Consider the following 19,489-nt stretch of genomic DNA (forward strand, 5'->3'; position numbering starts at 1 on the left):
TCCCCTCCCTCCCTCCCTCCCTCCCTCCCTCCCTCCCTCCCTCCCTCCCTCCCTCCCTCCCTCCCTCCCTCCCTCCCTTCCTTCCTCCCTTCCTTCCTTCCTTCCTTCCTTCCTTCCTTCCTTCCTTCCTTCCTTCCTTCCTTCCTTCCTTCCTTCCTTCCTTCCTTCCTTCCTTCCTTCCTTCCTTCCTTCCTTCCTTCCTTCCTTCCTTCCTTCTTTCCTTCCTTCCTTCCTTCCTTCCTTCCTCCCTCCCTTCCTTCCTCCCTTCCTTCCTTCCTTCCTTCCTTCCTTATTTCCTTCCTTCCTTCCTTCCTTCCTTCCTTCCTTCCTCCCTCACTCCATTTTTCTTAGTGCTGAAAATGCTGCTTTCTCTCTCTCTCTGTGGGTCTCTCTCTCTCCCTTTCTCTCTCTCTCACAAATACAGTAGACTCTCTCTCGCTTTCTCTCTCTCTTTCTCTCTCTCTCTTTCTCTGGAAGTGGAGTGTGTGTTGTCTTCATTCTGTATAGGATGATGAATGAGTTTGTGTTTCCTCCACTATATTAATAGAGTGATACCGTGACAATGGCGCCTGGTTTCTACCTGTGCCGCCCACCACACATTCATACACACACACCTCCGCCACACACAGGAAGTAGTCAAAACATAAAGTAATTTGGCCTCATGGCAACCGAGCAAGGTCAGGACAGTATTGTTTAACTGACTGGTCACTCATACTCCAGACTGAGTGTGTGTGTGTGTGTGTGTGTGTGTGTGTGTGTGTGTGTGTGTGTGTGTGTGTGTGTGTGTGTGTGTGTGTGTGTGTGTGTGTGTGTGCGTGCGTGCGTGAGTGTGTCACTCATTCAAAGCAACAACCATTTTCGTATTACCATAAACACACTCAATGTCACATGGGAAATAAGTCACATCCTTCACGTTTTGGTGTATTATGGATTATTATTTTATTATGACTCAGAAATTCAGAGTTCAAACTTTCTATGACGAATCCTCACTATTGCAGACATATATGACCGTTATACGTCGCAGGTCCATAACCTTCAAACAAATGTGTCCCAGTTGAATTCTATGGAGAACAAAACCTTTACTCCTGCCTGGTGGGTGTTAGTGACAATCTAATCATAGATCATGTTGTTCTGTAAGATTGTTCTGTTCTGAAGGTGGTCCTGTTAGATAGCTGGTCTCTTTGTTCTAACACACACACACACAGGCACACACACACTCATACCTGCTGTTTCCTGTGTCACATTGACTTGAGTTCTGCTAGCTTGCTAACAGCACATTACTGTCGTCGTGTTGATTCAAGTAGTTCTAATTAACGGAGACTGCGGTTGCTTAAACCCCTCACTGATATTCATCTCTCTCTGATTTTTATCAGCCAGTTAGACCAACCACATCACGACACCTTCACAGGCAGATCTCTGATGTATTTATCTATTTATCCCACCGCAGGACCTATGCCCAACTCCCCAATATCACCACATCAAACAGACGCGGTGATGAATGCCCTTGAAAATCAAACGTCATAGGAAAGAACCCTTGGAAAGAGTATTCTTGGTGTTACTGCTGATCTAGGACAAATGGATAAGAACAAAGCCTGATGTGTGTGTGTGTGTGTGTGTTGTGGTTATGGAATGATAGTTTGAACATCTTGAAGAACAATCTAACCTTAATGGCTATGTACTCTTATAATCTCCACCGGCACTGCCAGAAGAGGACTGGCCACCCCTCAGAGCCTGGTTCCTCTCTAGGTTTTTTCCTAGGTTCCTGCCTTTCTAGGGAGTTTTTCCTAGCCACCGTGTGACTACATCTGCATGGCTTGTTCTCTGGGGTTTTAGGCTGGGTTTCTGTATAAGCACTTTGTGACATCTGCTGATGCAAAAAGGGCTTTATAAATACATGTGATTGATTGATCAAATGGTTCCATATTATTGATAAGAAAGGATGATTCACCAAGAACAGATGTTCTGTGCTCAGAAACAAAGTAGTGTTTGTCATCAGATACTCATCCTGCAAGCATAGCTGATGGTAGGTTAAATACCCAACAATCAAACAGTCATAACAAAGTCGGGCGTCAAGTGTTGAGAGAGAGAGAGAGAGAGAGGGAGAGAGCGAGAGAGAGAGAGAGAGAGAGAGAGAGAGAGAGAGAGAGAGAGAGAGAGAAATACTGTAATTATTATATTAGGGAGAATACAGCCTGTCACCAATGGAGATTGTCATCTATTATCATTAGTTCAAACTAATATCCAACAGACCTGGGAATAAAAACTGTTGTGCTTGATTGAGCTTACCTGGCACAATGGATTTATAGAACAGTCAAAAAACTGCAAATCCCTCCCATATGGCAATCCAGGGAGATCAAAGCAAACACTAAAAGTATTTCAAAGATTTCAAAAGATATTTGAACCCAGGTCTGATAGCCGACTGTTTCTTCTCCCATAGTCATAGTCCAGTATGAAAATGGATGCACTCACTAACTGTAAAGTCGCTCTGGATAAGAGCGTCTGCTAAATTACTAAAATGTAAATGTACATTTATTTAGTATGAGAATGAAGGACCTGGCCCACTGTATCCCCCTCATACGCTTCCATCCTTCAAGACATCATTAGACACTAAATACTTAGTGTATTACCATGGTGACTGACTACAGGAAGTATTTACCAAAGTGAAAGATGATTCAAAAAGTGTTGTATTTCATAATTCATCAACATCAAAGGGCTCCTTATTGAACTTCATGAATAAACCAACACCTTGGTCAAGCTCTGTGTTTTACAGCAAACTACCAGAATAGACAGGCTATAGAGGGGGACATCAGTTAAAGTTAGAGAGAGAAAAAGAGAGAGGGAGGGAGGGAGAGAGGGAGGGAGGTATGGAGAGAGAGAGTCACCAACCAAGAATTTACAAAATGGGACCAAATTGAGACTCTGCATGCAGAATTCAGCAAAAATATCCTCTGTGTACAACGTAAAACACAAAATAATGCATGCAGACCAGAATTAGGCCGATACCCGCTAATTATCAAAATCCAGAAAAGAGCTGTTAAATTCTACAACCACCTAAAAGGAAGCGATTCCCAAACCTTCCATAACAAAGCCATCACCTACTGCACTGTCGGAGCTAGAAACACAAGCATTTCGCTACACCCGCAATAACATCTGCTAAACACGTGTATGTGACCAATACAATTTGATTTGATTTGAACCTGGAGAAGAGTCACCTAAGCAAGCTGGTCCTGGGGCTCTGTTCACAAACACAAACAGACCCCACAGAGCCCCAGGACAGCAACATAATTAGACCCAACCAAATCATGAGAAAACAAAAAGAGAATTACTTGACACATTGGAAAGAATTAACAAAAAAACAGAGCAAACTAGAACGCTATTTGGCTCTAAACAGAGAGTACACAGTGGCAGAATACCTGACCACTGTGACTGACCCAAACTTAAGGAAAGCTTTGACTATGTACAGATTCAGTGAGCATAGCCTTGCTATTGAGAAAGGCCGCCGTAGGCAGACCTGGCTCTCAAGAGAAGACAGGCTATGTGCACACTGCCCACAAAATGGAAACTGAGCTACACTTCCTAACCTCCAGCCAAATGTATGACCATATTAGAGACACATACTTCCCTCAGATTACACAGACCCACAAAGAATTCTAAAACAAACCCAATTTTGATAAACTCCCTTATCTATTGGGTGAAATACCACAGTGTGCCATCACAGCAGCAAGATTTGTGACCTGTTGCCACAAGAAAAGGGCAACCAGTGAAGAACAAACACCCATATTTGTGTTTATTTATTTTCCCCTTTGTACTGTAACTATTGGCACATAATTTGACATTTGAAATGTCTTTATTATTTTGGAACTTTGTGAGTACAATGTTTACTGTAAAAAAAAAAAGAGAGCGAGAGACCAGGGACAGTCGTGACAAACAGAACAAATACAGGTTAGCTAGTTTGTTCAGAAGCTAATCCAGGACCTATATAAACTTTCTGGGGGCTCTTCTTCCTTGGTGTAAAGAGAGAGTCAGAATGAGAGGGAGCGCGACCAGGGACCACCTCATTAAGGTGATAATTGGGTGGACTACATCCGCTGTCCCAAGATGCCCCATTTTTTGATGTTGCTGTTCTGAAGCCACTGCCCGCAAGTCGGCGGTAAATTCTCATCTATACTTCAGAACCAAAAAGTTGCGTGCCTTGATTGTTGACCAATGACCAGTCATTAGCATTGGCATGCAAATGCAGGCACACGTATCCAGATTAGTGACCTATGTTTATCATCCATAGAAAAGACAGTTTCGCAATCTCCTACAGACTCATCTTTGCCAGAACAATAGACTACCTGCCGATTTAATTGATCATTTTCATATTTCAGATAGGCCTAGTTTGGGTGGCTACAGGCTAAAGATAATCAGCTGTAACATCGCACTGCCTTCAATATTATGGGATGAAGATGTAACATATTCTGGTGAATTTATTAAGATATTTGTGAGGAAGAACAGGGCTACCAAGCTGGCAACAGCACTCTGCAGGCAGTAGTGGTGCGTGGGTAAAATCACCAGGGAAGCCAAGCCAGAATAAATTATCAATATTACAACCTATGTGTTGTGATAATTGCGTTGTTTGCTCAATAACCTGTTAGTTCATATGCCTTGCGACCGTGATATATAGGCCTAAGGCCGAGACAATAAGAAGACACAGTAGCAGAATAAATTCAACTTTGTTTCATCATAAAACCAGAGAGCAACCTCTGTCTGGTGAAGTCCACAAACCATATTGCATGTAAAAAACAGTTAAATGAACTACAGAAACGTCAATAATAATAATAATAATAATAATAATAATAATAATAATAATAATAATAATATAAATAATAATAATATAATATAATAATAATATGCCATTTATTTATTTATTTATTTTTATTTCACCTTTATTTAACCAGGTAAGCCAGTTGAGAACAAGTTCTCATTTACAACTGCGACCTGGCCAAGATAAAGCAAAGCAGTGCGATAAAAACAACAACACAGAGTTACAAATGGGGTAAAACAAAACATAAAGTCAAAAATACAACAGAAAATATATATACAGTGTGTGCAAATGTAGCAAGTTATGGAGGTAAGGCAATAAATAGGCTATAGTGCAAAATGATTACAATTAATATTAACACTGGAATGATTGATGTGCAAGAGATGATGTGCAAATAGAGATACTGGGGTGAAAATTAGCAAAATAAATAACAATATGGGGATGAGCTAGTTGGGTGGGCTAATTTCAGATGGGCTGTGTACAGGTGCAGTGATCGGTAAGGTGCTCTGACAACTGATGCTTAAAGTTAGTGAGGGAGATAAGAGTCTCCAGCTTCAGAGATTTTTGCAGTTTGTTCCAGTCATTGGCAGCAGAGAACTGGAAGGAATGGCGGCCAAAGGAGGTGTTGGCTTTGGGGATGACCAGTGAGATATTGTCACGCCCTGGCTCTGGGGACTATGTTATGTTGAGCCAGGGTGTGTAAGTCTATGTTTAATTTTCTATGTTGGGCTGAGTGACTCCCAATCAGAGGCAACGAGTGTCAGCTGGGTGTCTCTGATTGGGAGCCATATTTAACTGTTTGTCCTGCACTTTGTGTTTTGTGGTTTCTTGTTCCTTTTGGTTTGGTATCGAAGGACTTCACGTTTCGTTCTTTGTTTTGATCGTGTGATCTAGTAATAAATATAAATATGTTCACCCGCAACGCTGCGCCTTGGTCTCCCTCATTAGACGATCGTGACAGAAGAAACCACCTTAACCAGACCAAGCAGCGTGTTCAGGAGCCATCGCTGGCAGATCTCCGTGGCAACCTCGACTGGATCAAGCAGCGGGACGAGGAGAGAGGATGGACGTGGGAGGAGATGATTGCGAGTCTGGCAAGAGGGAGGAGAGACCCCCAGGAAATTTTTAGGGGGGGGCTCACGACGTCGGGCCAGCAGGTGTACGGGTTAGAGCGGTGCAAAGCGTTGGCAGAGAAGGCCGCCAGGTTAGGGGGGCCACTGGGCACAGAGGAGAGGGAAAGTGTGGAGGCACGGCGAGAGGTACTGGGGTGTGTTACCAGTCCGGTCCGGCCCGTTCCTGATCCCTGCGTGGGGCCAGTGGTGTGTGTCCCCAGTACGGTCCGGCCTGTTCCTGCCATTCCCACCAAGTCAGTGGTGCGCGTCGTCAGCCCAGCCCGGCCTGTTCCTGCCATTCCCACCAAGTCAGTGGTGCGCGTCGTCAGCCCGGCCCGGCCTGTTCCTGCCATTCCCACCAAGTCAGTGGTGCGCGTCGTCAGCCCAGCCCGGCCTGTTCCTGCCATTCCCACCAAGTCAGTGGTGTGCGTCGACAGCCCAGCCCGGCCTGTCCCTGCTCCACGCACAAAGCCTACGGTGTGCGTCGACAGCCCAGCCCGGCCCGTTCCTGCTCTCCGCACCAAGTCTGTGGTGCGCGTCGCCAGCCCAGTCCGGCCCATCCAAGCTTCCCGCACCAAGCCAGTGGTGTGCGTCGTCAGTCCGGCACGGCCCGTTCCTGCTCTCCGCACCAAGTCTGTGGTGCGCGTCGCCAGCCCAGTCCGGCCCATCCAAGCTTCCCGCACCAAGCCAGTGGTGTGCGTCGTCAGCCCTGTCCGGCCCGTTCCTGCTCTCCGCACCAAGTCTGTGGTGCGCGTCGCCAGCCCGGTCCGGCCCGTCCAAGCTCCCCGCACCGGGTCAGTGGTGCGCGTCGTCAGCCCGGTCCGGCTCATTCCTGCTCCCCGCACCAAGTCAGGGGTGCAATTCGTCAGCCCGGTCCGGCCCGTTCCTCCTCCACGCATCAAGCCAGGGGTGTGCGTCGTCAGTCCAGCACAACCCGTGCCTGGGTCATGTCCGGAGCCGGATCCGCCGCCGAGGCGGAGTGCCCACCCGGTCCCTCCCCTGTTGTGGTTGTTTGGCGCGGCCGGAGTCCGCGCCTTTGGGGGGGGGTACTGTCACGCCCTGGCTCTGGGGACTATGTTATGTTGAGCCAGGGTGTGTAAGTCTATGTTTAATTTTCTATGTTGGGCTGAGTGACTCCCAATCAGAGGCAACGAGTGTCAGCTGGGTGTCTCTGATTGGGAGCCATATTTAACTGTTTGTCCTGCACTTTGTGTTTTGTGGTTTCTTGTTCCTTTTGGTTTGGTATCGAAGGACTTCACGTTTCGTTCTTTGTTTTGATCGTGTGATCTAGTAATAAATATAAATATGTTCACCCGCAACGCTGCGCCTTGGTCTCCCTCATTAGACGATCGTGACAGATATACCTGCTGGAGCGCATACTACGGATGGGTTTTGCTATGGTGACCAATAAGCTAAGATAAGGCGGGGATTTGCCTAGCAGTGATTTATAGATGGCCTGGAGCCAGTGGGTTTGGCGACGAATATGTAGTGAGGACCAGCCAACAAGAGCGTACAGGTCACAGTGGTGGGTAGTATATGGGGCTTTGGTAAACAAAACGGATGGCACTGTGATAGACTACATCCAATTTGCTGAGTAGAGTGTTGGAGGCTATTTTGTAAATGACATCGCCGAAGTCAAGGATCGGTAGGATAGTCAGTTTTACGAGGGCATGTTTGGCAGCATGAGTGAAGGAGGCTTTGTTGCGAAATAGGAAGCCGATTCTAGAATTAACTTTGGATGGGAGATGCTTAATGTGAGTCTGGAAGGAGAGTTTACAGTCTAACCAGACACCTAGGTATTTGTAGTTGTCCACATACTCTAGGTCAGACCCGTCGAGAGTAGTGATTCTAGTTTGGTGGGCGGGTGCCAGCAGTGTTCGATTGAAGAGCATGCATTTAGTTGTACTTGTGTTTAAGAGCAGTTGGAGGTTACGGAAGGAGTGTTGTATGGCATTGAAGCTCGTTTGGAGGTTTGTTAACACCGTGTCCAATGAAGGGCCAGATGTATATAAAATGGTGTCGTCTGCGTAGAGGTGGATCTGAGAATCACCAGCAGCAAGAGCGACATCATTGATATACACAGAGAAAAGAGTCGGCCCAAGAATTGAACCCTGTGGCACCCCCATAGAGACTGCCATAGGTCCAGACAACAGGCCCTCCGATTTGACACATTGAACTCTATCAGAGAAGTAGTTGGTGAACCAGGCTGAACCAGGCGAGGCAGTCATTTGAGAAACCAAGGCTATTTAGTCTGCCAATAAGAATGCGACGCATTTAGCAGACGCTTTTATCCAAAGCGACTTATAGTCATGTGTGCATAGATTTTTACGTAAGTTAATGTTTCCGACATTTTCGGACTACTAAACAACTATTGATTTAGAACCACGGAGAGTTACAAAGAAAACAGGAGCTGCCTCCACTATTCCAGCATCAATTCAACTTCAACATTTCAACATCATCAAACCACCTATGCTTAGTCTAATACAGTGACAACTAAAAGATACCATAAACAATTTAGTCCAATCAACGCAAGCTAAATATGATTTGGCTGTCCATGGCTCTGATTTCTGTGTGTGCGTGCGTTCATTCAAGTAGAAAAAACATGTTGACTCACCCTACTTGTAGAGAAACGTCAATGCCATCCTACTCTCTTTCATGTTGATGAAAACAGTACACGTTTAGTTTTTGTTGTCATAGGCTACCTGGCTAAAATGCTTGCTCGCTAACCTAACTTCCTTTCATGGACAACGATGAGCCAGCCAGTTCACATTAGCCTACTACATCTAGCTACATATTGAACTTCCATCCTCTCTGGCCAGGGTCACAATGTATGAATTTATGGTTGGATCAAAATCACAGTTAAAATCATTGGCCAGTACAGAGAATTAAGTAAAACCACAAGTCCAAATCCCTATCTACATCCATGGCTAATTTAGGAAAGGGCCAATTTTAACTGGTTAGTTAGCCAACGGAGGAAAACAATAACATGCAACAATTCAAGTTTTCTGTATATTACGTTTTGCTCTCGATGTGATATGATTGGTGTGAAGCCAAATCCAAACTGGCTTCCCTTGACATGTTTTTTTGTTGTGCCAGGACCATTCACAGTTGAGCTCCCTCAGTTTAGCTCAACGCTGATTGGCCTATTATTTTATACTTTTTTTTATCAAGGGAGGCCAAATGCTCACTGGCTTCCCTTGCATTCAACGTTACAGGCGGCAACAATGTCATACTCTTTATGACCAGACAGTATGGGCTACACATACAGAGACAGTGGGGCGCTGTTTCTCTCCCTCGGATGCTTTCTCCTGTGAGATACATTCAGCCTCTTGCGAATTGAAGGAAATTATGAAACACAGAGAGACGAAATATTCATTATTTTATATGGTTTTTTTGTTGTTGTTTTTTGGTACATTTTGGGGGAAGCCTGGCTTCCCTTGGCATCCATGAATACATGCCACTGTTTGCAGGCAGGCTGCCCTCCAAAGTGATAGCTGGTGCAGACAGAACATCCATCCAATCCTGCAACAAGTAGGCCATATTATTTTGCTTGCTCTGGACTCCAGAGAAGTGACATGATACATCCCTAGTTGATATTGGCTGCTAACATGAATGACATTCAGCTCCAAATGCAGGTGTAAAACACAGTTTATTTCTGTAGCCTGTCTTGCAGTCTGAAAATGCATCACCGTTTATGGCTGTAATGACAGTCTACATTTGCGTAGCGATTATGCGTGCATGCGCGTGCATGGTGGGGACACCACATCTTGCACCACTCCTTTTTGGAGGTCGCGGTTTCAAAAAAGTACAGTGGGGAAAAAAAGTATTTAGTCAGCCACCAATTGTGCAAGTTCTCCCACTTAAAAAGATGAGAGAGGCCTGTAATTTTCATCATAGGTACACGTCAACTATGACAGACAAAATGAGATTTTTTTTCTCCAGAAAATCACATTGTAGGATTTTTTATGAATTTATTTGCAAATTATGGTGGAAAATAAGTATTTGGTCACCTATAAACAAGCAAGATTTTTGGCTCTCACAGACCTGTAACTTCTTCTTTAAGAGGCTCCTCTGTCCTCCACTCGTTACCTGTATTAATGGCACCTGTTTGAACTTGTTATCAGTATAAAAGACACCTGTCCACAACCTCAAACAGTCACACTCCAAACTCCACTATGGCCAAGACCAAAGAGCTGTAAAAGGACACCAGAAACAAAACTGTAGACCTGCACCAGGCTGGGAAGACTGAATCTGCAATAGGTAAGCAGCTTGGTTTGAAGAAATCAACTGTGGGAGCAATTATTAGGAAATGGAAGACATACAAGAACACTGATAATCTCCCTTGATCTGGGGCTCCATGCAAGATCTCACCCCGTGGGGTCAAAATGATCAAAAGAACGGTGAGCAAAAATCCCAGAACCACACGGGGGGACCTAGTGAATGACCTGCAGAGAGCTGGGACCAAAGTAACAAAGCCTACCATCAGTAACACACTACGCCGCCAGGGACTCAAATCCTGCAGTGCCAGATGTGTCCCCCTGCTTAAGCCAGTACATGTCCAGGCCCGTCTGAAGTTTGCTAGAGTGCATTTGGATGATCCAGAAGAGGATTGGGAGAATGTCATATGGTCAGATGAAACCAAAATATAACTTTTTGGTAAAAACTCAACTTGTCGTGTTTGGAGGACAAAGAACGCTGAGTTGCATCCAAAGAACACCATACCTACTGTGAAGCATGGGGGTGGAAACATCATGCTTTGGGGCTGTTTTTCTGCAAAGGGACCAGGACGACTGATCCGTGTAAAGGAAAGAATGAATGGGGCCATGTATCATGAGATTTTGAGTGAAAACCTCCTTCCATCAGCAAGGGCATTGAAGATGAAACGTGGCTGGGTCTTTCAGCATGACAATGATCCCAAACACACCGCCCGGGCAACGAAGGAGTGGCTTCGTAAGAAGCATTTCAAGGTCCTGGAGTGGCCTAGCCAGTCTCCAGATCTCAACCCCATAGAAAATCTTTGGAGGGAGTTGAAAGTCCGTGTTGCCCAGCGACAGCCCCAAAACATCACTGCTCTAGAGGAGATCTACATGGAGGAATGGGCCAAAATACCAGCAACAGTGTGTGAAAACCTTGTGAAGACTTACAGAAAACGTTTGACCTGTGTCATTGCCAACAAAGGGTATATAACAAAGTATTGAGAAACTTTTGTTATTGACCAAATACTTATTTTCCACCATAATTTGCAAATAAATTCATTTAAAATCCTACAATGTGATTTTCTGGAGAAAAAAAATCTCGTTTTGTCTGTCATAGTTGACGTGTACCTATGATGAAAATTACAGGCCTCTCTCATCTTTTTAAGTGGGAGAACTTGCACAATTGGTGGCTGACTAAATACTTTTTTTCCCCACTGTATGAAAACCACTGGGATACATGATAGTGGCAACAAATGGAGTTGGGTTGGATATAGTAATGGTAGGCTACAGTATTTCTTACAATCTTCTATTTTGACTGGAATTGTGTTGGTCATTGTTAATAAATGCAGCATTTCCTCATCAGATTGTGCTGCTTTCCCCTCTTCTTGTAATAGAATTGCTCAACGAGTCTGTGACCGCGGTTGCAGATTATTTTCTTCGGGGGTGCCCTTTGTTTTGTTTGAGCACATGCCTCCTAAATGGTCTGTGCACGGTCATGACCGCAGGCATGGAGAGGGGCGGATGGAGGGATGGGAAGATGGAGTGGAGAGAGTGATTTAGGAGTGGGGCTGGATCTGTGGATCCACTCTGAGAGCACCGGGGGAATCAAAACCAGATGGGGTCATTTGATGAGACGTGATTTGATTTGTGATTGGTACAAGGTCTCTTGTAAATTGGTGTGCGTGGGCTGGCTCCGAGACACCCCCTGTCACCACGGCAGTGAGATATGGAGAGGGCCATGCAATGTGTCACATCATCAATGACCTTTTTGGAATTAGTGTTTGTAGTGTTGGTCCTGAGGAGCATTATTCAAAACACTGACTAGCAGGCTACTGCACAGCGAGGGACAGCCAGTAGGGTTAGAGACGGCCATTTGTCACCAAGGCACGGTGAGTGTTCATTCTTAATCTATGTCTGTTTTAGCGTACTCTCAAGATGCACACAGAATGCATTAACTAGTCCTTAAAGTGTCCATCGTATCAGTCTGTAAGGCTGTGATCATTGACAATCCTAATAGCAGTCCTGGGTTACAATACATGTGTATTCGGGTAATTGTTATTTAAATACTTTTCTATTATGCAATATTTTATATTTTTGTATTTTCAAATAATGTGGCCCGAATCAATTACTTCTATTGGAAGTATTTTCAAATAATTTCCTTTAAATAGCCTACTACTTGAAAGTATTTTCAAATAGTTATTAGAAATGCTATTTTCAAATGCCTGGGTTAAATGCATGGGATTGTATTTCAGTCAGTGTATTTCAGGATTTTCAAATACTTTCCAAGTGTATTTCTAAATACATTCCAATATTCAACTGTGTCACGCTCTGGCTCCGGGACTGTGTATTGTGAGCCAGGGTGTGTTCATTTTGGTTGTGTTTCCTTGTTTGGTCGTGTGACTCCCAATCAGTGGTAACGAGTGTCAGCTGTCGGCTCGTTATCTCTGATTGGGAGCCATATTTAAACTGTCAGTGTTCACCTTAGTGTTGTGGGTTTTTGTTCCTTGTCAGTCATTGTAACTGAGGACTTCACGATTCGTCATTGTTTGTTGTTTTTTGTAGTGAGTACTTTAATTTAATAAAGTCATGTTCGCTCAACGCGCTGCGCTTTGGTCTCCCTCATTAGACGATCGTGACAGAAAAACCCACCTTAACCAGATCAAGCAGCATGAAGAAGAGAGAGGATGGACTTGGGAGCAGTTGAGTAGGAGTCTCGACTGGGCCAAGCCAAGAGAAGAGGAGAGAGGTTGGACTTTGGAGCAGTGGGGTGATAGTCTGGCGAGAACGATGGAGGCCTGGTCCACGAAGAGGAGAGAACCCCAGAAAATTTTTAGGGGGGGGCTCACGACGTCGGACCAGCAGGAGGCCGCGATAGAGCGGTCCAGTGGGTTGCCGGAGGAGGCCGTCGGGTTACGGGGGCCACTGGTCGAAGAGGGGATGGAGGAAGTAGAGGCACGGCGAGAGGTACTGGCGTGTGTTGCCAGTCCGGTCCGGCCCGTTCCAGATCCCGGTGTAGGGCCAATGGTGTGTGTCCCCAGTACAGTCCGGCCCATCCAAGCTCCCCGCACCAAGCCAGTGGTGTGCGTCGTCAGCCCTGTCCGGCCCGTTCCTGCTCTCCGCGCCAAGTCTGTGGTGCGCGTCGCCAGCCCTGTCAGACCCGTGCCTGCTCTCCGCACCAAGTCTATGGTGCGTTTCGTCAGCCCTGTCCGGCCTGTTCCTGCCACTCGCACCAAACCAGGGGTGCGAGTCGCCAGCCTGGTCCAGCCCGTTCCTGCTACTCGCACCAAGCCAAGGGTGCGAGTCGTCAGCCGGATTCTGCCTGTTCCTGCCACTCGCACCAAGTCAAGGGTGCGAGTCGTCAGCCGGATTCAGCCCATTCCTGCTACTCGCACCAAGCCAAGGGTGCGAGTCGTCAGCCGGATTCAGCCCATTCCTGCTACTCGCACCAAGCCAAGGGTGCGAGTCGTCAGCCGGATTCAGCCCATTCCTGCTACTCGCACCAAGCCAGGGATGCGAGTCTTCAGCCTGGTGAGGCCTGTTCCGGCTCCACGCACCATGCAAAGGGTGCGTATCGTCTGCCAGGTCCGGTCCATTCCTGCCTCACGCGCCAAGCCAGGGGTGCGCGTCGGCAGTCCTGATCCAGCTAACTGGGTCAGATCGGACTGGGGGCACTACGGGGGGATTGTAGTAGGGTGGTGGTCAAGCCCGGAGCCGGAGCCGCCTCCGAGGAGCAATACCCACCCAGCCCTTCCCTATTTGGGGTGTAGGCGCGGTCGGAGTCCGCGCCTTTAGGGGGGGGTACTGTCACGCTCTGGCTCCGGGACTGTGTATTGTGAGCCAGGGTGTGTTCATTTTGGTTGTGTTTCCTTGTTTGGTCGTGTGACTCCCAATCAGTGGTAACGAGTGTCAGCTGTCGGCTCGTTATCTCTGATTGGGAGCCATATTTAAACTGTCAGTGTTCACCTTAGTGTTGTGGGTTTTTGTTCCTTGTCAGTCATTGTAACTGAGGACTTCACGATTCGTCATTGTTTGTTGTTTTTTGTAGTGAGTACTTTAATTTAATAAAGTCATGTTCGCTCAACGCGCTGCGCTTTGGTCTCCCTCATTAGACGATCGTGACAAACTGCTTGTCAAAAAAAAGTGTATTTTAAAGTAAATGAAATACCCTAAATAGTATTTGAACCCAGGTCTGCCTAATAGCCCCAAAGAATCATTCCCCTTCAACCCTGCTCAACATGCTATCGTGCCCAATCTCCATTTCTCTCTCCATTTCCATGCTGGGTTCCTGATCCCTGCTAGAACCCCCTCCCACTTCACACATGCATACTATCATCCTGCCATCGCATAGCCTACTAGTGTATTCCTGAGCCCCAGATAGCTAGTCAACACTAGGCCATTGATTTCTCCAGGACCAATTAGCGTAGCGTCAAAGATCTCACTCACAAGGTTCAGGACAGTGGGGGATTCACACGCTTTAATCACACATCAATGTTAGCCCGGGAGCAACACACACACATACACACACACACACACACACACACACACACACACACACACACTCACACACATCAATGCTATCCCCGGAGCAATCTCAATCTTTCTCTTCTGTTTATCCTCGGCAACCCAAAGCCAAGTTGCTATCGATCGGGCAGTGCTAGCGGGGATAGCACTATCACTGGCCACTGCTCCTCGCAGCTGTGTGTGTGTGTTTATGTGTGTGTGTCCATGGCTTAGAGACAGTGGGACAGAAACCCTGAGTGATGATTTCCTCATAAACTGTCATTGATTTTATGACAGTGTGATCATGGCCATGGTGATGATGGTAATGCCATCTCTCTAGATCTCTGTCCCAATGGCACCCTATTCGTTCACTATGCGCTGGTTAAAAGTAGTGCACTATGTAGGGAATAGGGTGCCATTTGGGACGCAGCATAGATCTCCTTCCCTGTTAGAAAAGATTGGAGGAATTATCCTAACACCCGTTACCACTGATCTCTCTGAAGGCCTGTGGTGTGTGTGTGTGTGTGTGTGTGTGTGTGTGTGTGTGTGTGTGTGTTGTGTGTGTGTGTGATCGGATTATAATGCACCTATTGCTAAGCAGATCTCCAGTTGCTAGCCAATAACTCATGCAAGTGAGTAAAATGGTTTGCGTATTTCACATTGATTGAAGAATTTACAAATCATGAAATGGATGATGGTTTTCATCAGTGGGTGACCAATGATTATATCTGAGCCTGTGGTCTTGCTGTGGTCTGGCCACTCATAACCACAGTCTCAAAAGCCCTTCTATTTAACCTCTTTTATCTTTGCCAATCATATTGCTTTCTTCCCCTCTCCCTCTCCTCATTGTAAAATGTTCTTACATGTTACTGAGCCGTTTTATAGAGTGTGTCTGATGGCACCTTTGAACAGTATTACTATACAAGAGAGCAGAACAGGTTATTATACTGTAATTCTCTTATAGCCCTTGATTACCACTGTTGGTATTATCCCACACCATAAAGCAGGAGAAATGACGAATAGGTTGACTGCAGTGTAATAATCCCATAATCCATAGGAGAGGAGCTAAGGGATAACTACTGTTTGATTACCTAATCATTAGGCCTAGTCTAGAGGGTCTGTCTGCTCAGATCAGAGAGTTTCTCTGTAGGTTCTACAGGGCGTGTGTGTGTGTGTGTGTAGGTCTATGTACATGCTGTTTGTGTGCCTGCGTGTGTCTGAATTGTCAAGCAAGGTGAAGTGAAGGGAAAGGTAAAGGGGGATACCTAGTCAGTTGTACAACTGAATGCATTCAACCAAAATGTATCTTCCACATTTAACCCAACCCCTCTGAATCAGAGAGGTGCGTGGGGCTGCCTTAACCGACGTCCACGTCATCGGCGCTCAGGGAGCAGTTGTTGTTGGGGGTTAACTGCCTTGGTCAAGGGCAGAACAGCAGATTTTTCCACTTTTCCGGCTCGAGGATTCGAAGCAGAGGCCTTTCGGTTACTGCCCCAATGCTCTTAACCACTAGGCTACGTGTGTGTGTGTTGTGTGTGGTGTGTGTGTGTGTTGTGTGTGTGTGTGTGTGTTATTTTAGGAGGCTCCGTGTGTTCTCTGGCAGGGTCTTCGTGGTCCTGATGTTGGCCGAGGGCAGGACGTGGGAACCCTTTCTCACTGTTGTTCCATCTGTTCTACTCTGTAACGACACAGGAGGGTGAGGAGGGGAGGGTGTTATGGAAGAGGAACAAAGAGGGACAGAAAGCCTTTTATTATCTATTTCACTTGTTTTGACAATGTAAACATATGTTTCCCATGCTAATAAAGCCCCTTAAATTGAAAATTGAATTGAGAGAGAGAGCGATAGAGAGCGATAGAGAGAGAGAGCAATAGAGAGCGATAGAGAGAGAGATAGAGAGAGAGAGTCATAGAGAGAGAGAGAGAGAGCGATAGAGGGAGAGAGAGAGGATGGAGAGAGAAAATAAGAGAGAGAGAGGCAGAGACACAGAGAGAGTGAGAAAGAGAGAGAGAGAGACAGAGAGATAGAGAGATAGGGAGAGAGAGAGCCATAGAGAGAGAGAGAGTGATAGAGGGAGAGAGAGAGCGAGAGGATGGAGAGAGAAAATAAGAGAGAGAGGCAGACAGACACAGAGAGAGAGAGAGAGAGAGAGAGAGAGAGAGAGAGAGAGAGAGAGAGAGAGAGAGAGAGAGGAGAGAGAGAGAGAGAGAGAGAGAGAGAAAGCCTAGGAGACACAGATGGTCCAGTGAAGGGCTAGGACTTCCTGAGGTCGCTAGCTGCCTCTCAACTTCCTGGGGGCGTCGTCTCTGCCAAGCCAATAAGAACCTTCCTCTCACCTTCTGACACCTTGTCGTCCTGGAAACACAGCTCATTCATCACCTGGTGTCACTGTGCATCCTGGTCATGACACATAACTTTGTTGCATAATTCAACCTTGTCTGAAGAGTAAGGACGGCACAATTCACAACTTTCCAAACAAAACTCTTTCTCTAACTCTTTCTCAATCTCGATGTCTCTCTATCTAATTTTCCTTTACTACTGACAAATTTAGAGGTGTGTTCTGGTAAAAATCCCCTAGAGATAAGACAAGAGATATACATTATAGCTAACCCCAGCAAAGGACCATCCCTCTGTAATATAGACCTGAATATTATTTCTGGTGCAGTCTTACATAAGACTCCATGCCAAGCAGGCACCTGATTCTGAGATATAAATTGCAAACATACATAGACTGTAGCTAACCCTGCCGCTGAAACTTTACATAATACAGTCCTGAATAGAGTCTGTGCTACATAAGACCCTATGCCAAGCGGGCACCTGTGAACCTGTGAAATCATTGAGTGATTATTATTACATAATCTCCCCTGCATGATCTATGATCCTCTCCTTAATCCTCTCCGCTGTGTGTGTGTGTGTGTGTGTGTGTGTGTGTGTGAGTGTGTGTGTAAAACCATAATCTCCTACAACAGATGGGTCTTTCCCCTCCGTGCCAGCACTATCTGGTGGGCACTGGTGGGCACACACACACACACACACACACACAATGCCCCCGTACGTAACAGAGCCAGGGACGGAGCCCAATTCCCATGCCCATGCCCTGAGCCACTCTGTGCTGACCGGAAACACACTTCCGGGAAAATCTAGAGGCAAAAACACACACACACACACCCCTAGTAGTCACGGTGATGCAGTGGAGTGGAAAGGTCAGATGTGAGTAGATGGATGACGCACGGTTGTCATGATTGTGTGGTGTGGTGGAATGGCATGGCTCAGAAGCACGCATCTTTAGCTCCACTGATTGCTTCTGTCCCTATGGGTTTGGCCAATTAGCACACAGGCCCCAAATCGTACTTCCCTGATTCCTCTACAGACACGAAGAGAAAGAAAGATATAAAAATAATTTCGCTGCCTAAAAATGTGCAAGAATGTTCTTCAGAAGAAATAATAGCCTTGATGTAAGCTAAACAAACAGAAACATACAACTCATTCTATGAGAGTAGTATTTACATTCTGCCTATGTCAAACAATGAATTGGAGGCATATGATTGGTTTATTAGGACTCTCTTATTATTGTTGCATATTTACTCATGGGGAATAACACTTGATGTGTTTTTCATAGGGAGTAGCTGCTGTTCTCCTGTTTTGAAAAGCCATTTGTTGTGTTGTATTGACACCATGCAGATTGTGTTGGTTCCCTGCGTCTCCTTGGACCTAGCGGCTCAACGTGCCCACAGCTATGAGCTACAGATTAATCACACTGCTTTAATGTCTCACCATTCCCTGCTGAGACAGCGCTAAAGTTACACAGAGAGAGAGGGGAGGGAGAGAGAGACAGAAGGGGGGAGTGGGAGGTAGGGAGCAAGAGAGATGGGGAGTGGGAGGGAGAGGGGGGATAGAGATAGAGAGAGACAGAGAGAGAGAGAGAGAGAGAGAGAGAGTGAGAGAGAGAGAGAGAGAGAGAGAGAGAGAGAGAGAGAGAGAGAGAGAGAGAGAGAGAGAGAGAGAGAGACAGAGAGAGAGAGAGACAGAGAGAGAGAGAGAGAGAGTGAGAGAGAGAGTGAGAGAGAGAGAGAGAGACAGAGAGAGAGAGAGACAGAGAGAGAGACAGAGAGAGAGAGAGAGAGAGAGAGAGAGAGAGAGAGAGAGAGAGAGAGAGAGAGAGAGAGAGAGAGAGAGAGAGAGAGAGAGAGAGAGAGAGAGAGAGAGAGAGAGAGAGAGAGGGGATTGTAGAGAAAGGGATGGTGCTGTGTTAAGCAGCTTTCCACGCTCCTTAGTTACAGCGCCACAAGGGAGCCTGGCACACTTCTGGTACCCACCTACAGCTAGTTACCGTAACAATCTAGCAGTTCTTCTTCCTCGCCACTTCCTCCTCCTTCTCCTCTTCCTTCTTATCTTATTCTTAACTTCTTCTTCTTCTTCTTCTTCTTCTTCTTCTTCTTCTTCTTCTTTTTCTGTCTCCTCCTTCTCCTCCACCCCCTCCTCTTCCATCTCACAAGCTCATCCTCCTCCTCTCCCTCACCTCTCCCTCCACCTCATCCTCCTTCACCACCTATCCCCCTCCTCCTCCAGTTCACCCCCAAACTCCTTTTTCACTTCCTGACCTCTCCTTCCACCTCACCTCCTCCTCCTCCTCCTCTCTCTCACCACTGCTATCTGAGTGGTGAGCCGTCACGACTGAGCGGCACAACCCCCGCCAGGCGACTGCTACTTTTGTGCCCACACACAGACACACACGACTACTGCCTGGCGCTGCGTAGACATCCATCCATCAGCGAGCGTGTCACACAAATTTCTGTCAACCCTGTCTGTCTCAATTATCCCTGGGAGCGGCTAGGGCTTATGCTGCTACAGCCACCACAGTCCCCCTGGTAGAGTTCTC

This window comes from Coregonus lavaretus, assembly GCF_964263955.1.
Source record: "Coregonus lavaretus genome assembly, chromosome: 33".
Classification (NCBI taxonomy): domain Eukaryota; kingdom Metazoa; phylum Chordata; class Actinopteri; order Salmoniformes; family Salmonidae; genus Coregonus; species Coregonus lavaretus.